Here is a 13,122-nt window from a genome sequence, read left to right on the forward strand (position 1 = left end):
GGGGGAACGACACGAAATGTCTCCAAGTGTGCGGCGCGCTCTACCCCAGCGCTCCTTTCCCGCGCCGGAGGCTGCAGTGCCCGCAGGAGGGCTGGGGAACTCTCGCGCCCCGCCACCCCGCAAGCCCCCAGGACCGGGGCGGCGAGGGGCTGCGCGACAACGTGGAGCAGCCGCCTATTGTGTGCTCCGCCCGGGAGGGGTCGAGCCGATGTCGCTGTCGAAGGAGGGAGAGCGGGTTTTCCGGCCGGAGCGACTCGCTTGGGTCCTCTGCTGCCCACACCGTTTTCTTACCCATCGATCCTCCTCACGTGGGAGGGATCGGGGGGCAACCCCAGGAGGGAGCGGGCTTCTGGGACTGGTAACTTGCTGTGGGCGAGCCCACCCCTCCACCCCCAGCAGGGTAGGGGAGAGCTGGATGGTGGGCCCTGAGCCTGTGGCAGGTTGTCTAGTTCGGCAGAGACGGGGCGGGGGGGCGGGGGGAGGGTGGAGCGGGGCGGGGGCGGGTTTGGAAGGCCATTACCTGGAGTCTGGAGGATTTACCCGTCTTCTAGAAGCTTTTACACATCCTGCTATCGCCTCTCCATTTCCTACTCCTTTCCTTATCCTCTTCACCTTCCAAGAAATTGTTTCCCAAGAATCAAAGAACATCTTCTAACTAGATGTAAAATAAACGTGCTTAAGACAGAAATAAGGATGTGAATCTTGAAGTACTAGTGACCCTGTAAAACCTCCCCAAGTGCAAAGTGAGAGGCTCTGCTAACCGCGGGAATTTTCTGTCTGGTTACTTAATGTGTTAAGAGTTTGAAAATGGCCAAAAATTTCTGGGGAGCCATGCAGCCCTTCTAAGCGGGTTCCTACCACTGCCATGAGGGCACTTTGCCCACTCCCCCCCCCCCCGCTACGCGGGCCTCTCACTGTTGTGGCCTCTCCCGTTGCGGAGCACAGGCTCCGGACGCGCAGGCTCAGCGGCCATGGCTCACGGGCCCAGCCGCTCCGCGGCATGTGGGCTCTTCCCGGACCGGGGCACGAACCCGCGTCCCCTGCATCGGCAGGCGGGCTCTCAACCACTGTGCCAGCAGGGAAGGACCACTTTGCCCACTTTTTACCATCTTCAAAGACCAAGCAGTCACACCTATATACAGGACTTTGTTTTGAAAACAAGGGCATGGTTGATGGTTTCTGTGAATCCAGAAAAGACCAAATCTCTTAGCAGCATGTCTATTTCAGCAGTCATCACATTAGTCCCATTAAAGCACAGACGAAGGTTCCAGAGGGCCTGGGACCCGGAGGTCCTCAGAAGGCAGAAGCCATGTATCACCAATCTTGGCTTTGCACAGAGCGTATGTATATAAAATGTGTTAATTGTTGAATGTAGGTGGATCAGCCCGAATTCACGCCTCGGTTCCATGAGTGCCTGTGTGGCCCGCCCTGTTGGTTACCGCCAGAAAAGCCATACCACTTTTTCCTTGCTAAGAGAGCCCAGATTTGCTTCTGGTATGGAGCAGAGCCAGGGGAATTAGGGAAGACAGACCCAGCTCCAGGTGATGAATTATGACTGGTTAAAAAGAAAATCATGATAATCTCACTCTACTAGAGGATGGTCTTAACTCCATTCAGTTTGGGCCCATGCAATAGAAAAGAGAAGTGTGGGAGGAGAGCTCCTGAGTTTTTCCACCTTTTAAAAAAGAGCTGTGCAGAGAGACCTCTGCTCCCCCTTCTCCCTGAGAGGGGTCTTTTCTGGTGACGCATCTGCCCTTGGCAGCCATATTGCAACCACAAGGGAAATCCAAGACCATCGCAGAGGGGCCAATCCAGAATTCAGACAGCATTGAACCGTTGAACCAACCCTACCTAGTACTGCCTACCTCTGAGCAAAGTAAACCCTTATAGTTTATGCAACTTTTAGTTGAATATTCTTTCTTTCAGCCAAAAGCATCTTTACTACTACATACTCTATTGTAGCCATTAAAAGTACACAGGGTTGAACAAGACAGGCCAAGGTCCCTCTTCTGGTGGAGCTTACGTTCTAGTGCAAGCAAATGAACATGTTAATTTCAGAAAGCGAGAAATACTATGTGGAGGATTAAGTTAAGGTGATAGGATAGAGAGTACTTGGAGTTGGAGACCTAATTTAGAATAGAAGGTCAAGGAAGTCTTCTTGGAGGAGGTGAAAGTTGAGTGAGTCTTGAAGGAAAAGAAGCAGCCAGCAAAGATCAGGAGGCAGAGCACTCCAGGTAGAAGGAATGACAGGTACAAAGGTGTGGAGATGGGGGCAGACTTAGTGTGTTCAAAGCCAGAAGAAAGAAAAAAGGGCCAGCATGGTTGGAGCATAGAAGGAAGAGAAGTAGTAGGAGATGGAATCGGAGAAGAAGGCAATTTCTACAGAGCCTTGTGAGCCATCGGAAGCACATGTCACACGGATGGTATGCAAACACCATCTGGTCATTAGTAGGCGCCATGCTTATTCTTGAGACTGTAGGTTTCACTTTTTTTGCTTTAAGGCTTCTGTTTCATTACATAAACATTGAGCGCTGTGCTATGCACTGAGGGACGATGCAGGATGAATTAAATACACTGTCCATTCCCTTCAGGGAAAAAAAAAAAGTCCTGTAGAGAATGTATTTATGATACAAGGAAGTATGTGATAAAGACCATACTTGAGGTAAAGCGGGAGATCGCAAAATCACATCTGATTAGGGCCTACTGAAGGCTTCCTGTAGGAGGGGGCGTTTGAGTTTGACCTTGAAGCTGAGTGGGATTTGGACATGACTACACTCACATAGTAAAGGGAAATTGTAGAGGCAATCCTACAGCTTCCAACAGAGCATTTTATTGGGTGATTTCTTTTCCACATTTGTTAAATATCTTTGATTTTATCACAAATTTACCTATCCTAATGTTTAATTTAATTTAATGTTAACCCTATCCTAATTGAACTTGAGATTCAAGTATTAGAAATGCCATAGAGTTCTTTGACCTAGAAATTCCACTTCTATGAATCAATGCCAAATAAAAACTCTCACATGTGAACTGAGATGCCTGCATAAAGATACTCATTGTATCCATGTTAATAATAGCAAACTATTAGAAACAACCTAAATACCATCCATAAGGGACTACTTTATCCTCAATTTCTAGATCAGTGCCTGGCACATAGTAGGTGCTCAAAAAATATTTGTGAATGAATGAATGAATGCATGGATATAACATGATTCATTCATACTAAGGAATTCTCTACAGCTATTAAGAAAGAATGAGATATATACGGATGTACTTACATCGAAAAACTCCAAAAAATATTGATAAAAAGCAAGTTGCAGAACAATTCTACTTGTGGAAAAATAATATTTGTGTATGTGTATCTATATCCCTACACATGAGCTAACCGGGGGAAGGGGGATTATGGGTGGGACATGGGAGTGGAGAGCAAGCGGGCTTTCACATTTTATCATCTAAATGCTGCAGACTCTCAAATGTATATTTCCAGCTTCAACCCCCAGACTTGTATATCCAATTCATCATCCCTACATTGATGTCTAATAGATACCTCAAATTAAGCATGCCCAAAACCTAACTCCTATTCTTTCTCCACAAATCTACTCCCCCTATAATTTCCTCTATCTCGGTATATGATAGTTCTTTTCTAGTTGCTCAGGCCAAAAACCTTAGAGTCATCTCTTATTTCTTACACACCCCGCATCTAATCTAACAGCGAATCCTGTTGACTCTGCCTTCCAAATACATTCAAGAGGGAATTCCCTGGCGGTCCAGTGGTTAGGGCTCTGCGCTTCCACTGCAGGGGGCACGGGTTTGATCCCTGGTCGGGGAACTAAAATCCTGCATGCTCCGCAGTGTGGCCAAAAAAAAAAAAAAAAAAACTTTCAAGGTCCAAAGACTTCTCCCATCTCTACCAATACCACCCTAGTCCCAGCCACCAGCATCTCTTGCCTAGATTATTTCAGTGGCCTCTCAATTGACACCCCACCCCCGCCCCCGCGTTCCCCCTTGCCCTGCTACAGTCTATCTGTAACATACCAGCCAGTGATTCTAATCAGTCCCCCGCCCAGTTTGTGCTTAAAGTGACCTACAAGATACAATGTATTACTTATCTCTTGCCGGGTAACAAATTACCCCCAAATGTGGCCCCTTAAGAGAACACACACTTGTTATCTCACATTTTCTGTGGCTCAGAAATCTGAGCATGGCTTAGCTGGGTCCCCCAGATCAGGGTCTCTCACTAGGCTGTGATCAGGGCATCGGTTGAGGCCTCGCTCATCTCAGGGTTCAAGTGGGTCAGGATCTCTTGCTGAGCTCGATCAGTGGTTATTGGCAGGATCTGGATCCTCACAAGTTGCTTGACTGAAGGCCTCTGTTCCTCGCTGGCAGTTGGCCACAGGCTGCCTTCAGCTCCTTGCCACGTGGGCTTGTCCATAGGGCGTTTATAACGTGGCAGCTGGCTTCATCAAAGTGAGCCAATGAGAGAACAAGAGACTACCAGCAAGTAGAAGCCACAGCCTTTAAGAACCTAATCTTGCAAGTGACACCCCTTCAGTTTTGCTGGCTTCTATTCATTAGATCCAGCCCACAATCAAGGGAAAGGGTCACACAAGGGCGTTAGCACCAGGAGGTGGGGACCATTGGGGGCCACGTCAGAAGCTGCCTGTCACAGTCTAGACCACCTGTCCTACTACATCTCCTTTCCCATAACTCTCTGATCTCACCTCCTGCTAATCCTCCCCCTTGTACTCTATGCTGGAGCCAGGCCTCTTTGTGATTTCTTGAAATGGCAGGCATTGCCCATCATCAGAGCTTCATCACTTACTATTCCCTCTACCTGGAAGGATCCTCCCCACATAGCTTCATTGCTTTACTCCCTCACTCCTTTGGATCGTGCCCAACGTCACCTTCTCAGTTAGGAATCCCTTGACCTCCCTGTTTAAAACGGTAACCCTCCCTCCTATCTAACTTACCCTTCTTTATTTTTCTCCAAAGCACTATCACCATTTGATGTGCTATATATGTATTTACCTAGTTATTTTGTTTGTCGTCTGTCTTCTACACTAAAATTTAAGTTCCATGAGGGCAGGACATTTTCTCCGCTTTGTTCACTGTTCTAGCTTCAATGCTTAGGGCAGCGCTGTCCAATAGAAATACAATACAAGCCACATATGTAATTTTAAATTTACTAGCAGCCACGTTAAAATTCAGTAAAAAGAAGGCGGTGAAATTAATTTTAATAGTGTATTTTCTTTGACCCAATATATCCAAAATGCTATCATTTCAACATGAAATCAATATACAGGCAGACCTGATTTGATTGTGCTTTGCATATACTGCATGTTTTATCGATTGAAGTTTTGTTTGCTTCAAACGAATCTACTGGCACCATTTTTCCAACAACATTTGCTCACTTTGTGTCTCTGTGTCACATTTTGGTAATTCTCGCAATATTTCAAACTTTTTCTATTTGTTAATATGATCTATGATCAGTGATCTTTGATGTTACTATTGCAAGAAGATTACAACTCGCTGAAGGCTCAGGTGAAGGTTGGCATCTTTTGACAATAAAGTACTTTTTAATTAAGGTATGTACATTTTAAAAAAATATTTATTTATTTAGCTGTGCCGGGTCTTAGTTGCAGCACACAGGATCTTCGTTGCTGCATTCAGGATCTTCGTTGCAGCATTAGATGTAATGTTATTGCACACTTAATAGACTGCAGTATAGTATAAACATGACTTTTATATGCATTGGAAAACCGAAAAATTCGTGCGAGTCGCTTTATTGCAATATTTGCTTTATTGCAGTGGTCTGGAACCAAACCCACAATATCTCTGAGGTATGCCTGTAAAAATTATTGATGAGATTCTTTTTTACTTTTTTTTTCATAGTAAGTCTTCAAGATCCAGGCTTCACCCTTAGATTGTTCAGATGCTAAATTTTCATCAGAAATCCATGATCTGTATTTAGATTCATAGTATTAGTTGCAAGAGTAGATTCACACATCCAGCTTGTTTAAAAGTTTCCCAATAACCGTATCGCATATCAGTTTTTATATTTCAGTACGCATTAATTAAAATTAAATAAAATTACAAATTCAGTTCTTCAGTCACACAATCCCCATTTCACATGCTCAATAGGTACGTGTGGCTAGTGGCTACTAAGTTGGACGAGGCAGGCCTAGAACAGTGCCTAGCACATCAGGGTCACTCAATAATTAATTAAAATATCGAAATTTATTGTGTAAGGCTTTTCCAAAGAGAAGATATTTATGGTTATTTGGAGAAGGCAAATAAAGCAAAGCGAAAGCAATCATGATGCCACGCCCACTTCTCTGGGTCACTGAGGCCTTTGTAACAAGCAAACTGTAATTGCAGAGAGCTGTAGAGGCTCTAAAGCACGTTTATATCCATTAGCTCTTGCAATCCTCAACACAATCGTGAGAGGTAGGTAGAGCCAAGACTATTTTTCCCACTTTACAGGTGAAGAAACTGAGGAAGCCAAGTCACGTGTTATCTGGCAGAGCCAGAAACAGAACCCAGGTCTTCTAGTTCTCTTTCCAATACACCATAGAGTGTCAAGTAACCTGAATGGCCCTGAGAGGAACTCCGTCTTACTTTATCTCATTATGGATCCATCATCCATGAATTTATAGTGATGGTGTCCGATTAGATACAATAATATATGCACTATATGAGTATCTGAAAAAGTTAAGAGCCCTATTAGAGTATGAGGTATTTGAAATGATATAAACCTTACTGTGTGTACATTAACAGCCTATTGCACCACTTGGAATAATGGGAGGTTTCTTATTCCCCAGACAAAGGCACAAACCTCACCCTCTTTTGTTACTTTTACCGAATCCACCTTTTTCACAGAGTGTAATAAAAATCCTCTACCCATAAATTGGTTGTGGATTTAAGGATAACCCTTTCCCCTACCAGAGGCTAATGATATGTCTCTGAAAATGCAAATGTAGGGGTCTTGAGTATTTCGAACGTTGTTGAAAGTACTAGGTGTTACTTTGTACTGTAAATGCATGTTCCTAAATGGGAAACTCATAAAGAGACCGAATGGTCCAGGCTGGGGAAGGAAGATGAGAACTTCCTTGGGCGAGTTGGGCAAGTTGGGCGCTGGGCAAGTTGAGTGGAAGCCATCTGTGGAGCAGAGTTGAAAAGAGCAAAGGACGACTTTCAGCAGCCTTTAGGGGCAGATAGGTTGTATCCAGAAAATTGCAGAGACTAGGATCAGAGCAGGAACAAGGACAGGGTGGGCAGACACTTAGAGCTGCAGAAATCAACGCGTGACTAGATTCTCGTTCACACTGCTTCACTGTATAGGAGGCAAGATGGGGTTTAACTCAGACACAGGAAAAGAAAACACTTAGGAGAAGGGGCCGTGTCACAGACCAGAGAAGACACCTGGCCTGACACCTAGTAGGTGTGCGATCAACATTTACTGAACAAAAAGGACCTTACTTCTACTGATGTCAAAAAGAGGGCGTCGTGGACATAAATGCAACCAAGCCTGGAGGGCGCACTAAGGGGAAAGGAGAGGAGTGAACATTTACTGAGCTCCTATGATGTGCCCGGTGCCATGATGACCTCTGTGATCTGACCGCCCTGGAGAATTAACAGGAGCACAGCAACCCATATGGTCAGGGTCTGTGAGAAGGTTTATAATCAACACGAGCAGAATAGCATGGTGGGTGTGCACTAGGGCAGCAGGTCCCCAACCTTTTTTGGCTCCAGAGACCGGTTCGTGGAAGACAATTTTTCCATGGATGGGGTGGAGTGAGGGGGTGGGGGATGCTTCAGGTGGTAATGCGAGCGATGGGGGGGATGCAGAGCGGCAGATGAAGCTTCGCTCACTCACCCACCGCTCACCTCCTGCTGTGCGGCCTGGTTCCTAACAGGCCGTGGACCGGTACTGGTCTGCGGCCCGGGGGTTGGGGACCCTTGCACTAGGGCACAAGAGTGCAATTGAACTGGGTTCAAATCCTGGTTTCCGACTCTCTAGCAAAGTAAGCACGAGCAGGTCATTTTTCCCCACCGGCAAAATGGGAATAACAACTAGTACTTGGCTTCCGTGTTTATGGAAATTTAATGAAATAAATTGTCTGGCACACAGTAAGCTATTAAATGAGCATGAGTTGTCTGTGGCAGATGTTGTGTTTCCCAAAGATGCTACAGCGGGATCTCCCATCCCACATGCGCTTTTTACAACATGACTTTGACGCTTCTGCCTTCAAGACATGACCAGCTACATAATTTTCTGGGCTCGGCATGAAGTGCAAATGCGGGGCCCCTTGCTTGAAATGTATTCAGAATTTTACATTTACGTTTCCAACAACAGGAGAACATTAAACCAAGCGTGGAACTCTTCTGAGGGTGAGGCCCTGTGTGACTGTACAAGTTGCACACCCATGAGGCCAGGGGTCTGTGTTGCCTCTCCCGGAATCCAGGTGGGCTTGTGACCATGGCAGGATGACACAGTGTGATTTCTGAGGTAAGATCATAAAAAGTGATACATTGTCTACGCGGTTCTTTTTTGATACCTGTTTGGAGCCCTGAGCTGCCATTATAAGCAGTCCATCTGTCTCCAGGCCACCATGCATGGAGGAAACCCAGACTGGCCCCTGTGGAGAGGCCACGTGGAGAGGCTCTCAGGCTACATGAAGTGAAAAGAATGCCTGAGCAGTCTCCTGCTGCTATGGTGCCCCTGCAATTCCAGCTTCAGTCACCATCTGACTACAATCACCTGTGAGGCTCTGAGCCAGAACCGTCCAGCTGAGCCCTTCCTGAAATTCCCGACCCACAGAAACCATGAACAATAATAAAATAAGTGTTGTTCTCCTAAGCCACTAAGGTTTGGGGTGATCTGTTATATAGCATTTGATAACTGGAACACTATCATTAAAACAAAGAATTAAAACAGCCAGTACCAGGAGTGGAAGTGATATATCAGAATGAAAGGAACTGCATCTGAATGTGTGAAACTCATTTGGATCCTGTTTCAATCAAACTAGCTTTAAGAGAATTTTGAGACAATTGGAAATATTTGAATATGGATTGGGTATTACATGATATTAAGGAATAATTGTTAATTTTGTTAGATAGGACCATAGCATGATGATTATGTTAAAAACCAGTCTTTATAGATTTGAGATGCATACTGAAGTATTTACAAATGAAATGACACGACGTGGGATTTGCTTAAAAATGCTTCCGAAAGCACCAAGACCATTCAATGGGGAAAACATAGTTTCTTAAGCAAATGGTTCTGGGACAATCAGATTTCCACATGCAAAAGAATGAAGTCGGACCCCTACCTCACTCCATATGTGAACATTAACTCAAAATGGCTCAATAGTTTAGTTATAAGCACTGACACTGTAAAACCCTTAGAAGAAAACATGGGGTTTATCTTCATGACCTTGGATTTGGCAATGGGGTCTTAGATTTGACACCAAAACCACGAGCACCAAAAGAAAAAGATAGATAAACAGGACTTGCAACAAAATCAAAAACTTCTGTGCATCAAAGTACATTATCAAGAGGGTGAAGAGTGGGGAAAATATTTGAAAATCATATATCCGATAGAAGTTGAGGATTCAGTATATATAAAGAATTTTTATAACTCATCAAGAAAAAGGCAAACAACCCCCTTAAGAAAATGTGCAAAGGACTTGAATAGACATTCCTCCAAAGACATATAAATGGCCAAGTAACACATGAAAAGATGCTCAACATCATTGGTCATTAAAGATATGCAAATTAAAACCACAATGAGATACCACTTCCCACCCACTAGGATGAATGTAATAAAAATAATAATAATAATAAAGAGATTGAGCTGCTGAATTGACCAGCCCTGCACCTTGGACCTCTGGTTGTTCAAGACCATAAATGTTCTCATTGTTTAAGCCACTTTTAAGCAGGCACTCTTTACTTGCAGCTGAAAGCATCCTGACTGGTAAGAGTTGTTAAACTGGTCTCTCCCGTCAGATAGGCAGGAATAAATAAATAGATAAACAAACAAACAAATAAATAAATAAATGGAAGGGCGAGAGAGAGAAAAAAGAAGAAAATAGCAAGCATTGGCCAGTATGTGCAGGAATTGGAATCCTCATACATTGCTGGTGGGAATGTGAAATGGTGCAGCTGCTGTAGAAGAACATTTTGGCGAGTCTTCAAAAAGTTAAACATGGAATTACCATATGATCAAGCAATTCCAATCCTAGGTATATATCCAAGAGAAATGAAAGCATATGTCCATACAGAAAGTTTACATGAATGTTTATAGCAGCATTATACATAATAGCCAAAAGATGGAAACAGCCCAAATGTCCATCAGTAGACGGATGGGTAAAGAAATTGTGATCTAGCATATAGTAAAATAACTTCAGCCATAAAAAGGAATGAGACTGATACATGTTACAACTTGGATGAACCTTGAAACCATTATGCTAAGTGAAAGAAGCCAGACACAGAAAGTCACACATTGTATGATTCTATTTACATGAAATACCCAGAAAAGGCAAATCCATAGAGACAGAAAACAGATTAGTGGTTGCCAGGGGTTGGCAGAGGGGGAATGGGGAGTATTACTTAATGGATACAGAGTGTTCTTCTTGGATGATGAAAAAGTTTTAAAACTACAGAGAGGTGGTAGTGGCACAGCATTTTGAATGCACTGAATGGTTACATCTTTAAATGATTAACTATAGAATATTATTCAACTTTTAAAAAGAAAGGATTCCTGTCACGTGCTACAACATGGCTGAACCTTGAGGATGTTATGCTAAGTGAAATAAGCCCGTTACAAAAGGACAAATAGTGTATGATTCCACTTGCGTGAGATATCTAGAGTGGTCAAAACTATGGGAACAGAAATAGTGTGATGGTTGCCAGGGCCTGGGGAGAAGAGAAAATAGGGAGCTGTTCAATGGGTACAGAGCTTCAGTTTTAGTAGATGAAAAAGTTCTAGAAATCTGTTACACGACAATGTGAATATAGTTTACACTACTGATCAGTACACTTAAAAATGGTTAAGAGAGTAAATTTTATATTATGAGGTTTTTATCACAAGTAATTTTTAAATAAAAAATGGTTAACTGTATGTTGTATGAATTTAAGCTCAATAAAAAAATACTACAGCAAAAAAAAAAATGGGAGAGTGGTGGTAGATGAGACAAGATTAACAAAAAGCCAGTAACTGTTGAAGTGGGTTAGGGGTACATGAGGATTCATTATACTGGTCTTCCTGCTGTTGTGTATGATGTACATAAAATATTCCATAATGAAAAGTCAAGAGAGAAGTTGTGCTTGTCAAACTGTATCTGTATAATACATATTGTCTGTTTTCAGGAATTGCCTTACTCTAAAAGTCTAAAGTTAATCATATCCTGATAAACTGCTTGTGTCTGCTGGTTTGGCATGGATAAGGTGGCAAAAAAAAAAAAAAAAAAAAAAAAAAGACTGCCAAGGAAGACAGAAAGTGTTGGGAACGATGATGCCTAAGGGAACACATTCATATAATTGTTCTTATTATGTGATAATCTGCTTTATTAAATGGTGTGCCATGCCCAACAGCTACTAAAAGTCCATAAATGATCACTAGAAGGAAAACACGATAGTCAGGGAATTAATGCATAGGCAGCATTTACCAACTAAACATCATACTAAAATATATTGTCCTCCCCTATGACTGCAGTTTCGGTGACACTCAGAATTACGTATTAAACAAATGCACCACCAGGGCTGCCACAATGAGCAATTCTAGAGAACACCAACCACATCGTAGACGATGTGAGTGGCACCCCCTGGGGACGTGGAGGGACAATCTGTTCAGTCGCATGCAAGTGGACCCAACTCATTCTCTGCACTCCCCAGGGATATTTTAGTTGGGAAAAAAGTTATAAACAAGTAAACAAAAGAAACAGAACCGAGTCTTGTAATCTTGAGTCTTAATCTAACAAAGTCAGAATTTCTAATTACAAGTGAATATAAACAAATAGAGCCTTTGATTTCTAAAAACTCAGGAGTGGAGTTCTCTAGAATGAAGGAATGATTTCTGAAATAGCTGAATTAAAGCATGCCTAAATATGGTAAAATGGCACTTGTGTTCCTCCCTTTGCTCCAGTGAATCTATTCCAAATGATTTCTTCATACTAAGATGCAATTACGCAGACGTAGGGAATGGACTTGAGGACACGGGGAGCGGGAAGGGTAAGCTGGGACAAAGTGACAGAGTGGCATGGACATATATACACTACCAAACGTAAAATAGATAGCTAGTGGGAAGCAGCTGCATAGCACAGGGAGATCAGCTTGGTGCTTTGTATCCAGCTAGAGGGGTGGGATAGGGAGGGTAGGAGGGAGACACAAGAGGGAGGAGATATGGGGATATATGTATATGTATAGCTGATTCACTTTGTTATACAGCAGAAACTAACACACCATTGTAAAGCAATTATACTCCAATAAAGATGTAAAAAAAAAAAAAATTGGCTGGGGAATTCCCTGGCGGTCCAGTGGTTAGGACCCTATGCTTCCATTGCAGGGGGCACGGGTTCCATCCCTGGTCAGGGAACTAAGATCCCACGTGCCGCAAGGCGTGAACAACAAAAAAAAATGGCTGAATGGTTATGCCATTTATTGATATGGGAAAGACTAGTGGGGATTGCAGAAGACTTTGGAGAAGGGATCAAAGTTAAATTTTGGATATGCTGAGTTTGAGATGTTTGTGAGAAAGCCAAGTGAAATTCTCTAACCCTGCCTGTGGACTCCATGTATCGGCCTCTCTACACAGAATTACCGTAGTATACCCAATGATGGGGAAAGGCAGCTTCTCTTTCCTTCTATTAGATATAGAAATCTCAGCATTTTCTATGCCTACTGTTCTCATCTATTCCTATAATCCCCTGCTGAAACAAGTGGTCTCAGGCTGTCCCTTAATGGTAGCCAGTGACTGGACCGGAGATGGGCACTTAACCAATTACGTCAATCCATAGACTGGCTGGCAACACCTGAGTTGGTTTGTTGCAATAGTCTCTGCCCACTAGGGATGTTAGTAGTTAGCTTGGTCAGAGTCTCTCCTTCAGAAGTCAAATACTTGGT

This window comes from Pseudorca crassidens, chromosome X (assembly GCF_039906515.1).
Source record: "Pseudorca crassidens isolate mPseCra1 chromosome X, mPseCra1.hap1, whole genome shotgun sequence".
NCBI lineage: Eukaryota > Metazoa > Chordata > Mammalia > Artiodactyla > Delphinidae > Pseudorca > Pseudorca crassidens.